Below are 21,531 nucleotides of genomic sequence, written 5' to 3'. Positions count from 1 at the left end.
AAAAGTCGGAAACGAGCCAAACCCGCTTAGGTAATGCCGAAACACTAGCTTATGGGCTATTTAGGTTAACGTTGTGATGTGCATATTTTTAGGACTTAAAATTTTTCAGGAACATCAGTAACCATGTCAATGAGCCCCTGTTCAAATTTGGTAATTTTTCGACCATCCGAGAATATTTGGCGAATTTATTACCGAATTGGGACGTTTATTTGGGAAAAATAGCTAAAATACTTCAAAAATTATGAAATTTTTCTGGGAACTCATATTTGATGTATTTTGATCACATATGAATTTTGGGATTATTTGGAGAAGTTTAAAGGTGTTTTTTTTAATTGCGTTCGTGTGAATTTTTACAGCCGAATTTGGGCCGAATAGAATATTGCACAAGCTTTTTACATTCTGTAATTGATACAGGTTGTTTGGGGATATGATTTGAGTATTCAGGAATTTTTGTGGAATTTTTGTAAATTTTTTGGGGTAAACGGATGATTTTCAGGCGAAATATAGCTGATAAAATGAATTTTTATAAATTAATAAATCAGTAAGTAAATTCCAGAAATATTTTTATAAAAATCTACATATTTTAATTGATATGTGGTTAAATTTTCATAATTTAATTATTAACGGTTAATTAATTATGCTAATCTGAATATTAAACAAATTCAGTTTTTATAACAAACGGCAAGTTCGCGACTAGTGAACCTGCGGGAAAATCAAAACACCAAGAGTGATCAAAAATCATATGTTTAGACTAATTAAGTAAAAATGAACTCTTCTATGAGAAACCTGGACAATCCGGGTGGATTGTGCGCGTTTCTTCTCAAATCAAACTGTATAAACGGAAACGGGCCCCTTGGCTAATCCGGGACCCCAGTATGTGATCTTTCTTTATAACTTAATCATGTTATTAACCAATACATTTACCCAAGATTATTTTCCCATAACTGCTTTCTGAACGCGTAAACGAGCAACTTGGCCCTGCTGGGAAAACAGGAATCTGAGCCAAGTTCAGTTCTAAGTATTAGACATTGAACAACATCACAACCTAAGCCTATTGCCACTTTCTGGGCGTTCCAGCTACACCCAGATTAGTTATTATTATAATATTGATTATAGGAACTACTGATAGTGGACCGAACAAACCACGAGCTGATACAGTACCTAATATCTACTAAACCGTGAGTTTCATGACCCCATTTTTAAACCGTTTTACGAACTTTTGGGGTGAAAAGCATGTTTGATTACATATACATACCTGAAACATGTATTGATGTGAATTATCTAAGTGCTAACACACGAAAGTCCCCACGATCACAGTGATTAACTTCGAGCCGGTGGCTTGTGAATAGTACTATTGGTTTGACAAACCCAAACGGAATCGGTCTGGTTGCCGTGTCACATAGCACCGTTTGCACATGACCATATTTATACAAACAGGCTATGTAGTGTTAGACATAGCTACCGGGGCATGTTGTGGGCGGAATGGGGCCACAATGGTTGATTGAGCGTGGGAAATGGAGGCACGCAGCACGAACAGTCCAGTCTTCACTATAGCTTAGCATAATTACATCACATACATCATTTACATACATACATACTTATTTCATGATTACAAGTGTTGACTTGTGAATACTCATTACTGATTTCTTGAAACTCGTGAAACTCACCAACTCTAGTAGTTGACCCGTTTTAAACTGCTTTTCAGGTGTACCTAAATTGGAATGATTGGGTGATCTGTCACTTGCCTGAAGTGTGTGGTTGATGCTATGTGAATAGAAGCAAAGACGTTAGTAGTAAGAACGTTTAGTTAACGAACTAGTTTTGTTTGTACCACCTAGACTGTAAAACAATGATAGAACGAATAAATGTAATATAATGTAAATTAGTTTGTAATGTTTCTTTATAAACAATGTGTTGATACCAGAGGTGTCCGTTACATTCCCGTTTTACGCTTTCTCATTGTGCTAGTCGGGGTGTGACATCCAGTATGTGATTAATTGTTAAGTATTAGATAGAATGCTAATGTGGTTAGGGGCAGGGGGTGCTTAGAACGGGCCGGTGAAGTAAACGACTAATAACACTTGATCAACGTTATTAGCAGTTTACCCTTACCTTCCATGTTTTAAATACCACTTGTGTCTGACTATGTTAGGGTTCCGTCTTTGTAGGGATAGGATTTGGCTAACTCTCGAGTCGTTAGCGTTAAGTTTATCTTATTCTCTAAATTCTCCTGTTCGTTTCCCATCCTCTCGAACGCTTTGCGCGTAATGGTTTAGCTGAGGCGTAGCATACTGTCATTCTGGGTTCTTTGGTACTTGATCGCTTAAATTCCTCAATCCTTCAAGAATGTATGAGCAACCGTTCAGCTAAGTAGGAGCGTGATGTTATCCCAGATACCTTTCTACTTGATGAATTACCGGCGTCAGTCTTATTTGATTCGAGCGCCAGTAGAAGTTTTGTGTCTATCGCTTTCTCTTCCTCGTTGAATAAATCACCCGAGCGCGTAGTCGATGTGTTTGAGGTTGAGGTCGCCGTTGGAAAATCTGTTTCCGTGTCTAGAGCTACTATTAGTGATGTTCCTATCGTTCGGGATTTCCCGAATGGAATTCCAGATGATTTGTCAGATATGCCGCCGGACCGCGAGGTCGAGTTCCAGATAGATCTTGTGCCGGGCGCAAAACCCGTTACTCGAGCCCTTATTGTCTAGCACTGAATGAGATGAAAGAACTTATGGCCCAGTTGGAAGACTTGCTCGACAAGGGCTTCATTCGACCGAGCATCTCACCTTAGGGTGCCCCGGTCCTGTTCGTTAAGAAGAAGGACGGTAGCATGAGAATGTGCATTGACTACCGTGAATTGAATAAGCTCACTGTTAAGAATCGGTACCCTCTCCCGAGGATCGACGACTTATTTGATCAGCTCCAAGGAGCTAGTTGGTTCTCGAAGATCGACCTTAGGTCCGGGTATCATAAGTTGAAGATTCAGGAAGAAGATATTCCTAAGACTGCCTTCTGCACTCGTTATGGGCACTACGAATTCCTCGTGATGTCTTTCGGTTTGACCAATGCACCGGTTGCGTTCATGGATCTTATGAACAAAGTGTGTAGACCGATGCTCGATCGCTCTGTTATTGTATTCATCAACGACATCCTTGTGTATTCGAAAAGCTAATCTGATCACGCCGGTCATCTCTCGGAAGTTTTGGAAGCTTTGCGAAAAACAAGTTGTATGCAAAATTTTCTAAGTGTTCCTTCTGGTTGCGTGAGGTTCAGTTCTTGGGTCATGTTATTAACCTGATTGGTATTTTGGTTGATCCTGCAAAGGTGGAAGCCGTGAATGATTGGGAGTCTCCTAAGTCTCCATCTAAAATCCGTAGCTTTCTGGGCTTGGCGGGGTATTACCGCCGCTTTATTCCCGACTTTTCGAAAATTGCTTCTTCGCTGACCAAGTTGACTAAGAAGAGTGTTAAGTTCGTTTGGGGTACTGAGCAGGAGGAGGATTTTCTCGAGTTGAAGAACAGGTTAACGCATGCCCTGATTTTAGCTCTACCTGATGGCACCGATGATCTGGTGGTTTATTCTGGTGCCTCTTATCAGGGGCTTGGGTGTGTTTTGATGCAGCGAGGTCGAGTCAACGCTTATGCCTCACGGCAGTTGAAGCCTCATGAGGCGAATTATCCTACCCACGATTTGGAGCTGGCGGCGGTGGTGTTTGCGCTCAAGTTGTGGAGACATTATTTGTACGGTGTTCCATGCGTTATCTATACCGATCATAAGAGTTTAAAATATTTCTTCGAGCAAAAGGAACTGAATATGCGATAGCGTCGATGGTTGGAGTTGATTAAGGACTATGATCTGGAGATTATGTACCATCCGGGTAAGGCTAACGTGGTAGCCGACGCGTTAAGCCGGAATGAGAGACCAAAACCTATTCGTGTGAAATCCTATCAGCTTATTCTTAAACCCGATATTTTGAAACAAATAGCCAACGTTTAGAATGAGGCTTTGCAGGTGGAATGGATTATGTCAGAGCGTGTTTGGGGTCAGGAAAAATTGTTGGAAGACGTCGGTGACGGGGTGAAGTATAAGGATGGTCGTTTATGGGTACCGAAGTATGGGGGATTCAAAGATAAAATTTTGGATGAGGCACACAAGTTGCGCTATTCTATTCACCCGGGCGCGACCAAGATGTACCAAGACCTGAAGAAGAATTATTGGTGGCCTGCGATGAAGTTTGAGGTGGCTCAGTATGTGAGTAAGTGTTTGACGTGTCTACAAGTTAAGGCCGAGCATCAAAATCCGTTCGGGAAGCTTCAACCTTTAGAAATACCTGAGTGGAAGTGGGAGCATCTTACTATGGATTTTGTGACTAAATTGCCTCGTACTCCTAAGGGTAGTTATGACACCATTTGGGTAATTGTTGATAGATTGACCAAGAGCGCTCATTTCTTTCCGATCCGAGAGACTTTTAATTCCGAGCAGTTGGCCGGTGTGTTTATTCGTGAGATCGTTTCTAGGCACGGGGTGCCGGTATCTATTGTTTCGGATAGGGATACGCGTTTTACCTCCATATTTTGGAAAAAGTTTCACGAGGAGATGGGTACCAAACTCCTCATCAGTACTGCCTATCGCCCGCAGTCGGATGGTCAATCCGAGAGGACCATTCAGACTCTTGAGGATATGTTGTGGGCCTGTGTAATCGATTTTGGTGGTAGTTGGGATCGTTGCTTACCGTTGGTAGAGTTCTCGTATAATAACAGTTATCACGCCACGATTGGGATGCCACTGTCTGAGATGTTGTATGGTAGGAGGTATAGGACTCCAGTTTGTTGGGGTTCCATTGGACAGAAACAGTTGGGTAGTTTGGAGGTAGTTGAGGCTACGACTGAGAAGCTCGATAAAATGAAGACGTTTATGAAGGCCGCTCATGATCGTTAAAAGTCCTATGCGGACAAAAGGCGAAGGCCTATTGTGTTCGAGGCTGTGGATCAGGTTATGTTAAAGGCTTCCCCCTTTTCATAAAAGGGGGAAGCCTAGTCCGAGGTTTATTGGTCCGATCCGTATTTTGGCCCGAGTTGGTGAGGTAGCTTATAGGCTGGAATTGCCCGGGGAGCTCGCAGGGATTCATCATACGTTTCACGTGTCCCATCTGAGGAAATGCTTAGCGGATGAAAAAGCCCATGTGCCTCCTGATGATATTGAGCTCGATAGTAAGCTGAACAATGTTGAGCAACCGATTGCTATTCTTGACCGTCAGGAGAGGCGTCTGAGGAATAAGGTGGTTAGGCAGGTGAAGGTGCAATGGAGACACCGTAGGGGTTCCGAGGCTACTTGGGAGTCCGAATACGAGATGATGAAGCACTACCCGCAGTTGCTCCTGTCGCATCGGGATCCGGGGATGAATCCCATTGTAAGGGGGGTGTACTTGTAACGCCGGCTAATTCCGGTTTCAAGAATTAAAGCTTGTAGAGTATGTATAATTCTCGGGATTTATTCGACGTTTCTCGGGATCCTTCTCATCACCCCGGTACGTTATAATCACTTAACTTTCTCCCCAAGTTGCTACACACTTCATACTGGAGGGACTATGGTGTAATATATTTTATATCATAATATATAAAAAAAAACCTAACCCTAATGTTATTCAGCGCCGATCGCAGCCAAGACCCCCCCTGCTCGAATTTCTTCTGTCCAGCCAAGTTTGATCCGTAAAACTTCAATTCAAGGTCGGTTTTATGATTCCCCATGTCTTTTACACCTTAATTGATCATATTAACGCGCTTACTGGTCGTTAAGGCGAGTTTTGATGATAACAGTTTGCTGACAGATTCGTATACGTTTATTGTAGGGTCTGTAACACGATGATAGTCCATTTTATTTGATTGATTCTTGTTTCCATGATGTTCTACTTTGAGTCTAGTTTCCTGAAAGGTATATTACGTAATTTTTGGACGATATTTGAATGGTTTTTATAAATTTATAAAATCGAGTGTCAAAGCTGATGCGGGATGACGGATTCTGGTCTGTCTTCCCGACGTCATAACCTTTTTTCGACAGGTCCAAATTGGTTGGTTCCACTTCTGGAAGTTAGTATTTTGAGTTAGCCAATTAGAATCGTTTAGTTTGGTTCGGTAATGAATTTTATAAAAATAAAACCATTTTGTTGCGCACTGAAATAGCTGCACGTACCTTGCTGTGTTGGAGGAATTTTTATAATTTTTGTGTCCAATAGAAAAATATAATAAAAATATTTTTATAAACCTAAGACATTTATTAAAGTCTGGTAAATATTTAATAATTTATTTCAAAGGTTATCCTATGTAATTAAATGCATCTTCGCATGCTAAAATCTACACGTTTTACTCGTTATTGATCGATAAGTTCGTTTTAGGCTTAACCGGTGGATGTTCAATTGTGTTCTTGTCGGGGCTGTTTGAAGTGAGTTTTTGCACCACAATCTTCCTAGGTATGTCCCGTATATCATACTTAAAGATCATGTTCATAGGTGTTCGTTAAGTTGATCAACTAGTTGTAGTTTGATTGTTATGTTCGGTTGTCTAGAATTGTAGTTTGGCGCGTTTAATGCGAGGGTTGAAGTGATTAACGACCAATTCAGCTCGGGGACACTTGGTTTGATGTAAGGGCTGTTCAAAATTCATTTTTATAAGTTATGGGGCTGAATTGGTTGTCGGTTACTCCAACGGGTCAGTACAACGCGCAATTGTGTTTATTGAATAGTTGGTGCGTTGTACTTGCGGGTTACCGACCCATTTGACTCGTGTGGCGTCGTGGGGACTTGTTGGCTGTGATTTAATCATAATGGGTCCACATGGGGCTGAGTTGGATGTTTACAGCCTAAACGACTCTTAAACGTGCGTGTTAGTGTCACCTAGTGCTCCCCGGGGGAAAATTGGGAATTCTTTATTCCCGGGAGTACCTAAGGGTCGTTTTGGTGAATGTGAGATCTCGGGGGCTGTTGTGATTAAGTTTGATGAGGTCGAGGGTTTAGGTAACTCGAACCATGTTAGAACGTCTAGTAGGATAAACGAGTCATCTTGATGTCATTAGTATTGATTGAATGTAAACCGACAGGTGTTTGAGTTTTGGGATTTCTTAGGGATTCTCTAGCTCGTGGTGAATCCGCGTTTTGGTCAGGTGAGTTCTTGATGCCCCGTTTAACTCTTTTTAAGTTTTGGGCTAGCATGCACACCTAAACGATTTTGCTTGATGAAATGTTTTAAACTATTTTGCATAGGCTTGCTAGTATTGGTAGGCCTTGGAATGTTATAGAATGTGTGTATGTATATATATATATATTTTTTTTAGAATGGCCAATATTTTGGCGAATGTTGTAGTTGTCTCGACTACTGAATGTTGCGTATGCCTACCTTGTGTTTGCATGCGCTGAATGTTATGTGTTTGGGTTGTATGTTTTCTCGGCCCTGAATGTTATATATATATGTGTATATATATATATATAGGAATGTACGTATAGAGATGTTCATACGTAAGGATGATTATTTATTGAATGTGATGACCTAACTGATGTAATTCCGTTTACAGTTTTAAAACCGTTGGAATGATTATTAAGACTTTTGTTACTTATTTAAAACTTGAACTCACTCAGCTTAAGCTGACTTTGTGTGCATGTTAGTGTGAGTTTCAGGTTAAGAAGAGGATGCCTTATCGCTTGGACGTGCACGAAGCTACTTGGACGGTGAAGGGCATACGGGATTTGAAGATTTTATTATTAAACATTTATTTTTAATTTTTTTTTTATTAAAGATAATTATGTTGGTTTTGGGCAAAATTCCCGGGTTTTGGGAACTTATTTTGTTATTTACGTTTTCCGCCGAATTATACTCTGTGATGCTTATTTTAATGAAAAGAATTGTTTTTAAGTTTAATTATTTTTACGAGTGTTTTGAATGATTAACAACTGTGGGGTTCCCGGGGTTCGGGGCCTTACACAATAACTGCACCAAGCTTTTTCTAGCGGTAAAATCCGACCAAGAAAACCCATTTCTACGGCGAAGTGTGGATCTATATACTAGAGTTCCAAATTTTGGAATTCCATATTAGCTCTACCGTGGGAAAGGTTTAGAATATCCAAACTTTACTACTTCTTTTTGCTCTTAGTAATTTTTTAAATTAAAATAATGCAATGGAAAGAAAACTCAAATGGGTTAATTGGGTTACTAGCTTTTTGGCACAACATGGTTAATTCTGCTATAATTGATGACACTGGTTGGTGTTTTGGGAGTGGAGATGATTGTTTTTATCATTATTGTATCAAGTACGCGTGGTCTTTTTTTTATGGAATATAAAAAAAATATAATTCTTAATTAATTTTCTTAATAATTACCTAAATATAAGAATCTTCATTAATAAAGATTTTAATTCCTAAATTAAAAAAATTATATTATGCCCATCTTACCCCTATGTGCTTTATTTGATCCAATGGTTTTAATCACTTTCTACACTTCTTAGGAAATGTTAACTTCTTATTCTAACCTTGCTCTATATATATATATATATATATATATATATATATATATATATATATATATATATATATATATATATATATATATATATATATATATATATATATATATATATAGGAGAGAGATTTTTTGAGAACCATGTTAAGTTTTAAGAACCTAAGAACTACATTCTAGGCCACATATTTAATTAAATGGATTGGAATATGTGGTTGAGATTAAATCTGGCAAAAAAGTCAAAGTAGGAGAGAGAATAAAGATGTAATTGATTACACTAATTTTTACGTGCGTTACACATGTGTAAAAAGTCGACTCGGTGCGTAAAAAAATTATGTAATTTTTTTATGTCTATGTTACCTACATATATTACGCATGTGTAAAAAAAATTCGAAAAAAAAATCGTTACACTGAGTTCTTTCGAGTTCCTAAAACTCAAAGGGGTTCTCATTTGAAATCTCCCCTATATATATACATACCATGTTTGTTTTAACAGAAATGGCTGAACAAGCGCAGGTTAATATACCGAGGGTCAACAAGCACAACCAGAGATCCACCATGCACAGGTTATACAACAACAACAAACTGAAGCACCTATCACTGAACCCTAACCATAACAAGAAGAAGATAAACATGTTGCTTAATGGGTTGCTGGGGCCAAGCTCAATATTGTGGCATTTCTAGGCCAAAACTTTTTAGATCGTGTAACATTTGGAGACATAATTAGCTTTTTACGCCGATCGAGAATATATCGAGCCATATAAACAAATCTCCCAGTATTCTAAAGCATTATCAAATCTCCCAGTATTCTAAAGCATTATCAGACCCTTTTGGGAGATGGCTCGATATGTGTCTACGGAGAATCATGTTGTTGCTGAAGCTCAAGGTCACAAGATCATCATTACTCCTTAAGTTATCCGAGATCTGTTATTGTTTGGGGATAACGACAATGATGTTTACCAATTTGATAAGGAGTTGTAAAGGGGTTGTTTCGTAGATTGATTTATGCTGGTAATTTGGATGCCTCTAAGTACAACAAGGCAAATCTTCGTGAGCAGTACAACTACCTTCTCCATGTTTTGATACGGAAAAAGTTTAGACTTCCTCTTCCAGTGCAAGCTGTAGGAACTACAAGCCCCACTGTGTTAGTTGGAATAGTGGTTAGGCCTACTCAAATGCTTCATACTCTGTTTATGCAGTTTAATAGACCACATGGTCTAATGTTGCCTCTTCCTCCTAGGTTTTACAACTTACTAGTTCAACATCAAGTGTATCATCTTATGAACTTGGTTCATTTGCAATCAACCCAGATGAATGCTCATAGATTATTTTAGGAAGAGATGCGTGCTGATTAGCTAAAGATGATGAGAGGGATGCAATATTTGAATAGGGAAAATAACAAGTTGAGAGCCCTTGTAGCTGATATGGGGGAGATAAAGAAACATGATGAGGTGATCCTTCAACTACAATGTAAAGAATATATGTTGAAGAAATTGAAAGATCGGGATCACGATGATGATCTTGAAGCGGAACAATTTGATCAGCAACTAGGTGCCTCAACATCAGGTCTAATGCTTACCGAGGGGGAGTCAACCGATAAAATAGTTGGTGGTTTACAAAGATTCTACCGAGGTGCAGCCCATCAGTATGCTTAAAGTGAAGACCATTTTATTTGTTGACATGAAGAGGGTTGTACAAAGTAGGGTGAATGTGGGCGAAATAAAAGAGGGCAAGTTTGTTAACCATGTCTTGACTAAAGAACAAATTGCCATTTTATTGAATTGAAACAAGGAGGATGTGGAGGTTTTGGAAAAACGAGTGGATGTTGAAGTTGAAGATGTTGGACATGTATAAGTTGATCCAGGTATTCCATCTAGGAATTCTTCTTATGGTGATGTAGAGATGGAATATATTACGGCCGAGGAATATCCCGACTTATACATGAAGAACAATTCTGATGAAGGGATTCCTTTCTTATCTACAGAGCATTTTAAAATGTCCGAGAAACAATTGGAAAAAGAAAAGGAGAAAGAGAAAGGTAAAAAGGAAAGTGCCAGAACCAGCTGAACCAAGACAGACTTCAGATGGTATGTTTCATTATAACGCGAAGAAGTTAAACAAGTGGTTGGAGACTATGAAATATGCTCAAAAGCAATATTATTTACAGTCAAAGGCCAGGTTGTTAGCATACCAAATGAAGAAGTTCATAAATATCAAGATGGGAAGGGTGATATAGTTTCATGGGTATACGAGCTTGCCATGAAATTCTGTATTGTCAAATGGTAGACTGAAATTCAGTACTTTGAGCATTTTACTAACATTCCCTCCATGCCTAGTTAGGACGTGCGTACATTGGCCTTCAGATCGTTCATGAACCATGGAAAAATGAGTTAATTGATTGGTTCTATCTGCATTTGGTTCATGAAGTTCACTATAGTTTCAAGATTTTCAAGCCCAGGTTCTGAAAAGACAATATGTTGACGAGATTGATCCTCATAGGGGGTGCAGAAATCTGATATTGAAGGTAAAACCTCCACGCACTTTGAAGAAATTCCTTTAAAGGTGATGCCACAGAGCGTTTATAAGGAATTCAATATGTGATATTACGATGAAAAAACCGGTGAAGCTGTTATCGTGCTGGATTCTGGAGACAAGATCAAGTTTATTCGGATTTTGGATCCGATGTGGTTGGTCAACCTATGTGAGCCTACTAACGACGTGTTATTCAATAATCAAATCAGATGGGCGTATAAAAAAGACAACGAGCTCGCTATGCAATTCCAACGGGTCGTACGTGTTTATCATGCATTTGGGAGTCATAGCCGTGCTGATTGGAAGACCAACAGATTCAAGATGTTAAGACATACAAAGCTCGAGACGAGGGGGAGTTTGTTGATACATCTATTGTCGTGCGTTCTTTGTTTATCATTTTGTAATTTGTAATAGTCTAAGGACTCGTTTTGTAATTATGTAAAAGATCATTCACCATGAATGATAGTGAATGTATCTGTTTTGGGTTTCCTCATTCGCTAGGGAATGCTAGCGAATGGAAGGATAATGCATAAGAATGTCTAGCGAATGGTGTAGCGAATGTAACTCATTCGCTATACATGCATAGCGAATGAGTCGTCCCTATATATAGTCTGTAAACTATTCAAGCTATAACAATCTGATTATTTTTAGAATTCTAGTGTCGTTACTCTACCAATTTATCCTCTCAAAACACATAGTTACACACTGAAACCCTAATCGTTCATTATCAATCACATTAAAGACTAGATCAAATCGTATGTGAATCATGATGAATATTGTGATTCCTCATTGTATGTACTCGGAACCCATCCTTAGCCATTCTTCAGCCTCTGTCAAATACTTGTCAGGTCATAAGTACTCGGGACTTATACTTAGACATTTCTTCAATATTTCATCAAGTACTCGTGAGTAATAAGTACTCGTGACTTATAGTGGGACAAGTCTTGGTCTACAGCACGTACTCAGAACTTACACTAAGCTATTTCTGGATCTTGTTAAGTGTTCGATCATCCATATGTACTCGAAATGAGCACTTAGGCATTCTTCTTGATCTTTATGCGTTCGGCGTATGAAAAATGCACTCAAGGTTCATACTTAGCATTTTGAGGGGTTAAGAATCTTTCAATCACCTCTTTAAGACCCAAAAGGTGAAAACTACTATTAAATATTTAAAGAACTAAATGTGAAAAGAAATTAGTTTTTATATACAGGTCTTTTCTACACTATTATTCTTTCGCGTATCACTACGTTTACCTTCTCCTGTCACTATGTGTATTCAATCATCATAAATCCCCTACTTTACATTTTCTCCCCTATTGCATTTCTTTTGAAATTTTCAGCCATTTCACATGACTAATCGTCCTTGATGTTCACAAAATTTCCTGGTATTTACAAAATCAACAAGAAGGAGATGGCAGTTTCAGCTGCGAGTGGTGGCATCTCTAATTCGGTTGGTGGGTCTTTGACACCATCGTTGTGTCACCATACTCCAACATCATCGTCAAATGCTCCCGTACATCACAACGCGCGAGTCAGGTAACTTGTTTAATAATCAAAGAACTAAAGTCCGATTTATAAGAGTATAAAGCTTTTGGGCCCGTCGGTGACCTTGCCCACTAATGTCTTTCTGTTAGGAATTTTGAGAAGAATAAAAAAGAAAGAAAGAAAGAAAAAAGCATTAGCAAAGAAATTGTTTTTCATTTCTTTTGAAGTTAAACTTAACTGGCTGATAACTTAATATTTGTTTTATCTTAATATGTTAATCAAATACAATATTTGTTTTACATAATTTCAATGGCCGTCATGAGCTTCCTCAAGTGATTAGGTGGGTTTTTTACGTAATTTCCAACTTAATAGGTCAATCACATGTAGGTGACTGGGTTGGAACTATTAGGCCCATAGGTTGCAATTAGGGTTTTATTATATTTGGTAGTATTTTTGCTGGCAACTTAGGTTAGTATATATAAACCGAGTTATAGTTAAACATTAGATATACACACGAGATGCAACCGAGTTAGGGTTCATCTAGAGAGACACGCGTTATGTGTAATAGGCGTTTTTGAGTTATATTATCTTTATATAATATTGAGAGTTATTCAATATTAATTATTGTATGTTTCTGTTTTGGTGAGTTATATCAATTCGTCATTCAGTTTTCCACTAATTGGTTTCCCCTAAGTGTAAATTTTGTAAATATGGGCGAGCATCACGGGAAATGATTCAAACTTGGGGTACGAAGAGGTTGACAAGTGTTAATAGTAATTTGAAAGAGCCAACGATGTCACCAACCTAACTTATAGTGTAAACATATAGGAGAATAAATAGCATTTTATTATCTTCAACTTTTGCAGAAAGATAAGGCATGCACGTGGTCCCCCGGTATATGCCAATTCGATCCTAATTCCACGCCAACATGCAATTATGTTTATAATGTTCTTCAAACACCATCATTACATCAAAAATATTGAAAGGTTACAAACGCGACCCTTTTACAAGTATCAAAATAGTCAAATAAAACAAAAAGAAGCAATTAGATTGCTAAGGTAAACCCTTAAACACACATTCTACCAGAAAAAAAAATGTTTAGTGAATATTAATACCGTCACAAGGATATCCCGGTGGTAGGAGACACCCTTATCAAAATGGTGTAGGCTCGAATTTTGTAGTATGTGGGTTTGGTGGAGTTAGTTTATATGATAGATTAGCTGCCGTCAAAAAAATTAACTGTAAGTTGTATCAATCAGAAGTAGGGTTTTAACAGTTGATCGGTGGTCATTTGGTACCGATCAACCTTAATGCATTCAATCCAATCCAACATTAGCTTTGTTATATATATGACACCCAAAAACTTACACCATAAGGATTTCGACTAAATGTGTTCGCAAGTTAACATTAACATACAATTTCTATTCCTCCTTGTATACATAATTTTTTTTTATAGGAGTTAAAGAATAATAAAGCAATAAATTTGATTGTTTATTGGATTACATCGAAACAGAAGGCAAGCGGGCAACAAGCTGCGCCGCTACCCCCTTTTGAATCGCAAAACCCAATCTTTTAAAGATAGAATTGCGAAGTCGTTAAGTCCCTTCGGGTTGTTTCTTCTTACACCTACTTTGTTGTGACATACGTGCGTGATAAGATAGAATTGCGAAGTCGTTAAGTCCAGTAGTGGACTCAGGTCTTTAACAACTTCCTCCATTGAGGGTCGGGCCTTGGAGTCTCGGCTCAAACAATTGTATGCTATTTGGGAAACCTTTTGGACTCCTTTCACCGAGTAGTTTAGCTCCAATCGAGGGTCGATCAGTTGATAGACTTTTCTCTTGTCGGCTAGGTATGGACGGGCCCACATAACGAGGTTTTGCTCCTCGCTTGGGCGTTTTTTGTCCATTGATCTCCGACCTGTCAAGATCTCCAACAATACAACTCCAAATCTATAAACATCACTCTTTGTTGTCAAATGCCCTGTGAAAGAAGTCGCAAGTAAAATCAAAATTACCTTTCACACAGACGAATTTTCGTTCTTAATATATTAATAATTATAATAATATCTGTCATCACGTATTCCGGAGCGGCATAGCCGTAAGTTCCAACAACCCTAGCAGAGACATGAGTGTTATCCCCTTGTGGCCCCGCTTTCGCAAGACCAAAATCCGAAAGCTTTACGTTATAATCCTAACAAAAGGTAAGAAAAATATTTAGTATCATATAAATATTAACTTCATCTACAAGCAATTAAATATGTTTACCGTGTCAAGCAAGATATTTGAGGTCTTAAAATCCCTATAAATAATTGGCTTTGTTCCTCCATGAAGGAATGCCAAACCTTTGGCTGCACCCGTTGCTAGTTTAATCCGGTTTGACCACGTTAGCGGTATGGTTCCTTCAAAACATGTAGCCATGTGCTATAAGTAATCTTTATTTTGACTTTTATGGTAAAAAATGTTTTGCAACATTAAAGACCTATATATATAATTATTTTAGGGCTATATAGCATATGATACTAATTTTTCTATAAGTTACTTATTTATCACACATACATTTTAATGTTTTATATTTATGTATCCACTAACCGAATTACACCGCTTTTTGACCATATAAAAATATTTTGGTTCTAAAAGAAATCTTAATTTAAATATTAGAGGGCCTTACTTCTAAAGATATGGTTTTCAAGGCTTCCACGAGTCATGAACTCGTAAACAAGTAGCCGTTGATCGTCTTCGATACAATATCCGATGAGCTTAACTAGATTTGGATGGTGAAGTTGTCGAAGAAAATCAACCTCTGCCTATAAACACCATAAAAATAGATGTTAGGTTGTAAGAGCATCTCCACCGGTGTTTGTGTGGGCGTTTTTGTTGACATGGAATAGTGCAAATAAACGTTTACGGGTGGAGAAAAACGTTTATGGAGGTGTTTGTTTGTGTTCTCAAACGTTTGAAATGTGGGTTTGTAGTGGCCCCACCACAACCACTACACACAAATCATATATATGTATACATATATATGCATATTTATTATATTTTAATAGGGTTTAGATTGGTTTATGAGTGGAGGAAAAGTGAGGTTTTTTTGTGAAAAGTTTAGATTATGATGTGGTGATGAGGTGGAGGTTTGAATTGGTTTATGGGATACATATTTATTATATTTTAATGGGTTTAGATTGGTTTATGGGTGGAGGGAAAAGTAGAGTTTTTTTGCTAAAAAGTTTAGAATATAATGTGACGATAAGGTGGATGTTTGAATTGGCTTATGGATGAACATACTCTAACAAAACTAAAACTGATACTATTGTTTTGTATGATGTACAACTACTATAGCAATCATGCATCAAAAATTGTATCATGTTACCATCTATGCAAGAATATTAGTACTAACAGCTTTGTCCAATTACTCAATTAGACATGTATTGTAATTGTACAGATTACATACAAGCATCAATGCATTTGTAATATCATGTGTACCACACATTAATTGGTTGTACATCAAAAGCCTAATAGACAGGGCTGTAAACGAACCGAAAGAACACGAACAATGTCTTGTTCATGTTCGTTCGTTAAGAAAATAATGTGTTCACGAACGGTTCACGAAACTTACCGAACGAGATTTTATGTTCGTGTCATTAAGAAAATTAATGTTTTCACGGACGAATCACGAACACAAATAAAATCGTCAGAGCCTAGAGGTTGAGACTGATGTACTCATCAATGTGAATAATGAAAGCTTGTAAACGAATCGAATGAACACGACCAAGGGCATGTTCGTGCTCGCTCATTTAACTTTAAAAGAGCATGAACACTTAATCGAACAATATTTATGTTCATGTTCGTGTTTGTTTAAAATCTAAATGAACATAACTGAACAAAGATAAACGAACATATCTAAACAAATTTAAATGAACAAAAACAAACATAAACGAACTTGAATGAAAACACTTAAATGAACACAAATTAACAAATATAAAACTTTTAAGCAAATGACCTATCCAGATAATATTTATTATTTTCTATTAATATATAAACGAACATAAATAAACAGACATAAACGAACGCTCATGAACGTAAATGAACGAACAGAACATGTGTTCATGTTCGTTCATTTAATTAAACAAACACAAATTTTTTGTTCATGTTCGTTCGTTTATTAAATAAACTAACATAAACGAACTTCCCACCAAATGGTTCATGAATAATTCACCGAATGTTCGGTTCGTTTATATGCCACCCATTCTCTACTAATAGAGTACTAGTACAAGAAAAAACAGTTTTATATTCAGGTATGCTTTTTGTACCATAGTTCATAAATGGTAAAAACATTTTACCATTATTGTTGACATGTACATAAAGCAATGACAGCTGTACTGTTACATAAACCATGCAACTACTAAAGTACAAAGTACTCACCACCCATTCTCTATGGCCTAGAAGACCATCGGGCTTCAAACTCTTTACCGCAACCGTGATACCCGACCCTGGTTTAGCTGGAGCGGTCCCGTTTTCCTCAATCCACCCCTTAAACACGACCCGAATCCTCCTTCACCCAATATGCTATCTGGTCTAAAGTTTCCTGTAGCTGATTTCAGCTCCCGGAAGCTAAATTCAATAAGCTGACATGGCTTTTGGCCAAACTCTTGATTTGGATCCGGATCCGGGTTTGAACTTGGATCCGAAGAACTTTGCGGTTCGTTTGGAGCACACATTTCCCTGTTGCTAGCATTCAAGTAACGGGTCTCGGTAGCTAAACAAATATATTGCAGACAATTATAAATATATAAGACGGTTATCATGTAAACATATATTGTAAAAAAATTAAGCATTATTGTACTTGAACCCAATATGTCCATTTTTGGAAGAAAGATTCTTGTTTTGCCTATTCAAAAATAAAAAAAATGTCCATTCATGTCGTTTAGTCTTCATGACAAGTTTTTTCCGTCCAGCAAGAAGATGACACATGTCTTAAAAAACAAGGCAGTTCCGAACCAAAAATTTGAAAAAAATCTATGCGTTCCGACAAAAAATTTAAAAAATCTATGGGTTCCGACTAAATAATTGAAAAATCTATGCATCCCGACCAAATATGGGAACAAAACTTTATGCGACCTGACCTTTTGATGACAAATGTCATCTTCTAGTTAGACAAAAGACACGTCATCCGATCTAAAACACACGCCATCAAAAACGAGTTTGGAGGGAGGCTTGATACCTAGAATTTCTTGAAAGGGACATTTTTCGGAATTTATCCTAAAAAAATTGGTTCTATATTGAATTAACTGTTACATAAACATATATAGTTTATTATTTAAAGGTAGACAAAAACAATTATTAACCAAATATTCAAGAAATTTTACTAACAAGAATACAAGATTGAATACTTTTAATTAAAACTCTATAAAGGTGGTAGCTTTTTGAAAAGAAAAAAAAAAGTACCTGCATCATAAACAAGGCTGGTTCTTGGGAGAGAACAGGCAGAGTTTCTTGTTGATTGAACATAAGGTTTACAGGAACCATTGCTAACACTTCGCCTTAAAACTGACCAACATCCAAACTTCTTATTCTTCTCCATACCCTCTTTCTCTCTCTAAGTCCTCTTCTCTCTCTCTAAAATTGATGTTCTTTCATTTGGGTTTTATTGATTCAAGAAATTGAAAGATTTACATACCAATTAATCTTTTTATATGTGGGTGTTTATAATTCAAGAAACAAGGTGTTTCTTTATATATGTGACTGCGTGAGTGTCTTTGACACAAGAAATCTTGATGTGAGACATATTTTAGAGAGAGAATGAGGATTCTATATGCTTCTTGTTTGTGATGGTTGAGTAAAAGATTGTAGAGAAGCATCAATCATCACCGCCATCCAAACACAACTTTTTTCCCCACCACTTTTCTCTCTCTTTCTCTAATTACCAAAAGGTGGCTCTGAAATGGGACAGATTTGGGTAATTTTAAAACATAACCTAATTATTCATCATCATCAAAAGAATTTTGTTAACCACTAAAGATAACCCAAAGGGAAAAAGCATGACTCAGTTTAATCACATAGTTAAAACGATGGTTGCTTAAACTATAAAGTCGTATATTTTGGTGTCTTGAAGAAAGCAATTAGTAGTTAATTTGTAAAAACCAACAAGGTTACTTGGCGTACACATCTCTTATTAAGTGTTATGGTGTATAATCAACACCATGGTTTAAAAAAGCGTGCATGAGGCAAGCCCAAACTAGAGGCGACCTAAATCGAGGGCCTCTTCACTTTAAGCTAGTCAATGCGAACAATCTTTAAAAAACAAGACTTTTTTTAGGTAAAAAGCGACCCAAAATAAAGTTGAGGTGCTCGCCTTTCGTACGCGAATGGTTTTTAGGTATCTAAATATTATATAATATTTTTTTAGGTTGTATGTGCAGATAGTTTATGCATTAAATCATATATAATGCTTAATTATAGATATATTATAGGTCGGGAAGCTAAAAACCCATAATCTATAATATATAATATATATAAACGAAAACCCTAAAATCCTACGTGTCACGATGTGGTCGCTCCCCCCTTTTATGGAAGCCACCAGATTGCTTGATTTTTTAAATGAAGATCTCTCATTGATTTAATCCAAATTCATGGGTATGGGTCTTACCAAGACCAGATAGCTTTTAAACGGGTTATAACATCTCATTAAATTAAAAATTAATCTTACCAATTATTTGATATGAAAATCCTATAAAATAGGGATATACTAAAATTCAATATTCAATTAAAAAAAAGATATTATTTATAATTAATAAACAATTTTATAGTAAAAAACATAAGCGGGTCATGGGTCACCAAATCCAGACAACTTTTAAACGGGTTATAACATATCATTTAATTTATGAAACCCTTTTATCATCAAACCCTAAGTATATTATTAATTTTCTTACAATAAATAAAACTAAAATTCAAAAAATAAATATTAAAAAACGAAAAATGTAAAATAAACCATTCTCTCAAGCCGTCAGATTGCTTTATTTGTAAATGAAGGTTTCTCACGCATTTGACCTGAATTCACAGGTAAAGGTCTCACCAAACCCAGATAGCTCTTAAACGGGTTATAACATCTCATTATATTAAAAATTACTCTCATAAAATATTTGATATGAAAATCTTATAAAACAGAGATATACTAAAAATTATATCCTATTTTATTTAAAAAAAGATATTATTTATAATTAATAAACAATTTTATAATAAAGAAAATAAACGGGTAATGGGTATCACCAAACCCAGATAGCTTTTAAAACGGATTATAACATATCATTTATTTGTGAAACCATTTTATCATCAAACCTCAAATATATGAATTATTAACTTTCTTACAATAAATAAAATTAAAATCCAAATATACATAGATAAATATTAAAAACAAATAATGTAAAACAACCCTTGTAATACGGGGGATAAAATCTAGTATATACATATTGTTAGGTCCCATTTTGTTTACTAAGTCTTTTGTATTGGAATGTTTGTATTTATGAATGTTTGGGCTTGATAGTCTATTTTGTACGTTATTGGGTCATGGTCCATTGTAAAGAAGCCCATTGGACATTAGATGATTATAACACTTCTCATGCATGCTTGTCTATAAATATGAAGCATGCCAAGAGAAGAACAAGCTTTTTGTCAATTGTTCTTACTTTCTCTTGTTCTCTCTCTCTCTCACCCTCACTCACACAACCGAAAATAACACTCAAGATCCGAGACCAAAGGTGATTCGGTGTGATATTCCGCTAGCACCGGGTTTGGTTGATCCAAGAATAGTTGTTAGATCCACCCGCGTTGGGACCTACACATATATAAATATTTTAGTCGCGCGTAAAAAACACTCTCGTTTTTGCGTCTTGCGCTTCACGCTTCTGTTTTAAACCCCGTTTCTTTTTAAAACTAAGATCATCACTCATACTAATATCCTTCTGTAAATATGTTTTATTATTTTATTTATTAATCACAGAGGCATGAAAATAGACAAAAAAAAAAAAAAATCCCTGTTTAAATAATAAACACAAAGTTATCAGAGAAAATTTGATTGTTAAAAGTCGTTTTGTTTACGGGGGTATATTTGAGACTTTTACTAGCTCCTTTCTTCTTGATTGCCAAATCTGGGCAAAAAAAAGGGACAGTTTTTGGGTGATTCCAAAGAAAGACTACTTACCGTTTTCGATATTTCGTCATTGTTTCAATTGTTTGTATCAAATAAAGGAAATGCATTTAAAAATAAAGGAAATGCATTTAAATTCCTTTCCCACTCTTCAAAATTGCTAAAGTGAGGCAAGTTTTTCATTAAAGGTTTCAACATAAACAATGGATAGGTAAGAATACCGCACCGCCCCCAAATGACCATGCATGACGGGTCCCAATGACCACACGGGTATACGGTCATTCCCACCTGCACCGAATTAATTTTTTTGTTTTTTTTCTTTTTCATTTTTGTTTCTTTTTTTGTTAAATAAAATGAAATGATGGAGAATTAGAAAAATGAACCATAACAGGGTTGGGTGATTAGGTTGAATAATAGAGGAAAAGTTGAAATTGACACTGAGGTGACGCAAACGCGACAAATGAAAAACGAAGAGAATGAACTTTAATATATGTTCTAAGTACAAAATTTTACCAAAGTAGTTGCCTTTATTGTGTTAGATATCAAGTTACCATTATGGTTATTTGGTACATGATTTTGCTGTTTCGTATCTAATTTTATTCACAATAATTCTAGTTAAAAATCATGTCATACGCGAGGAATCACTCACTCATCACCTTTTCATTCAAATTACACTTACACCAAGTCTAATTATAATATATTTTTAATTGTTTATACTCTAATTTCAACATTGTACTTAAAGCATGTTATATATAGTGTTCACATGTTATTGTGTTTTGCTAAGGGCTCATCATTAAGAAGTTGTTTTAATAATATTACTTTCACAATATAATTCAATATTGATAACTACAATGTTTATTTAGAATACAATTTAG

General features: G+C 36.5%; 1 pseudogene across 1 annotated transcript; it reads right to left on the bottom strand.

The window, feature by feature from the left end:
• Positions 1 to 14,112: 14,112 nt before the first annotated feature.
• On the bottom strand, positions 14,113 to 18,106 carry LOC143584417 (serine/threonine-protein kinase PBL35-like; annotated as a pseudogene). Its single transcript, XR_013144355.1, has 6 exons — positions 17,959 to 18,106; positions 16,936 to 17,269; positions 15,185 to 15,320; positions 14,782 to 14,915; positions 14,588 to 14,707; positions 14,113 to 14,501 (listed from the first exon to the last, which is right to left on the bottom strand). The product of XR_013144355.1 is annotated as a serine/threonine-protein kinase PBL35-like (transcript).
• Positions 18,107 to 21,531: the final 3,425 nt, after the last annotated feature.

This window comes from Bidens hawaiensis, unplaced genomic scaffold (genome assembly GCF_021521415.1).
Source record: "Bidens hawaiensis isolate Kalapana, Puna unplaced genomic scaffold, B.hawaiensis_p1.1 tig00033117_1, whole genome shotgun sequence".
Classification (NCBI taxonomy): Eukaryota; Viridiplantae; Streptophyta; class Magnoliopsida; order Asterales; family Asteraceae; genus Bidens; species Bidens hawaiensis.
This window is presented reverse-complemented; position numbering and strand designations above follow the sequence as displayed.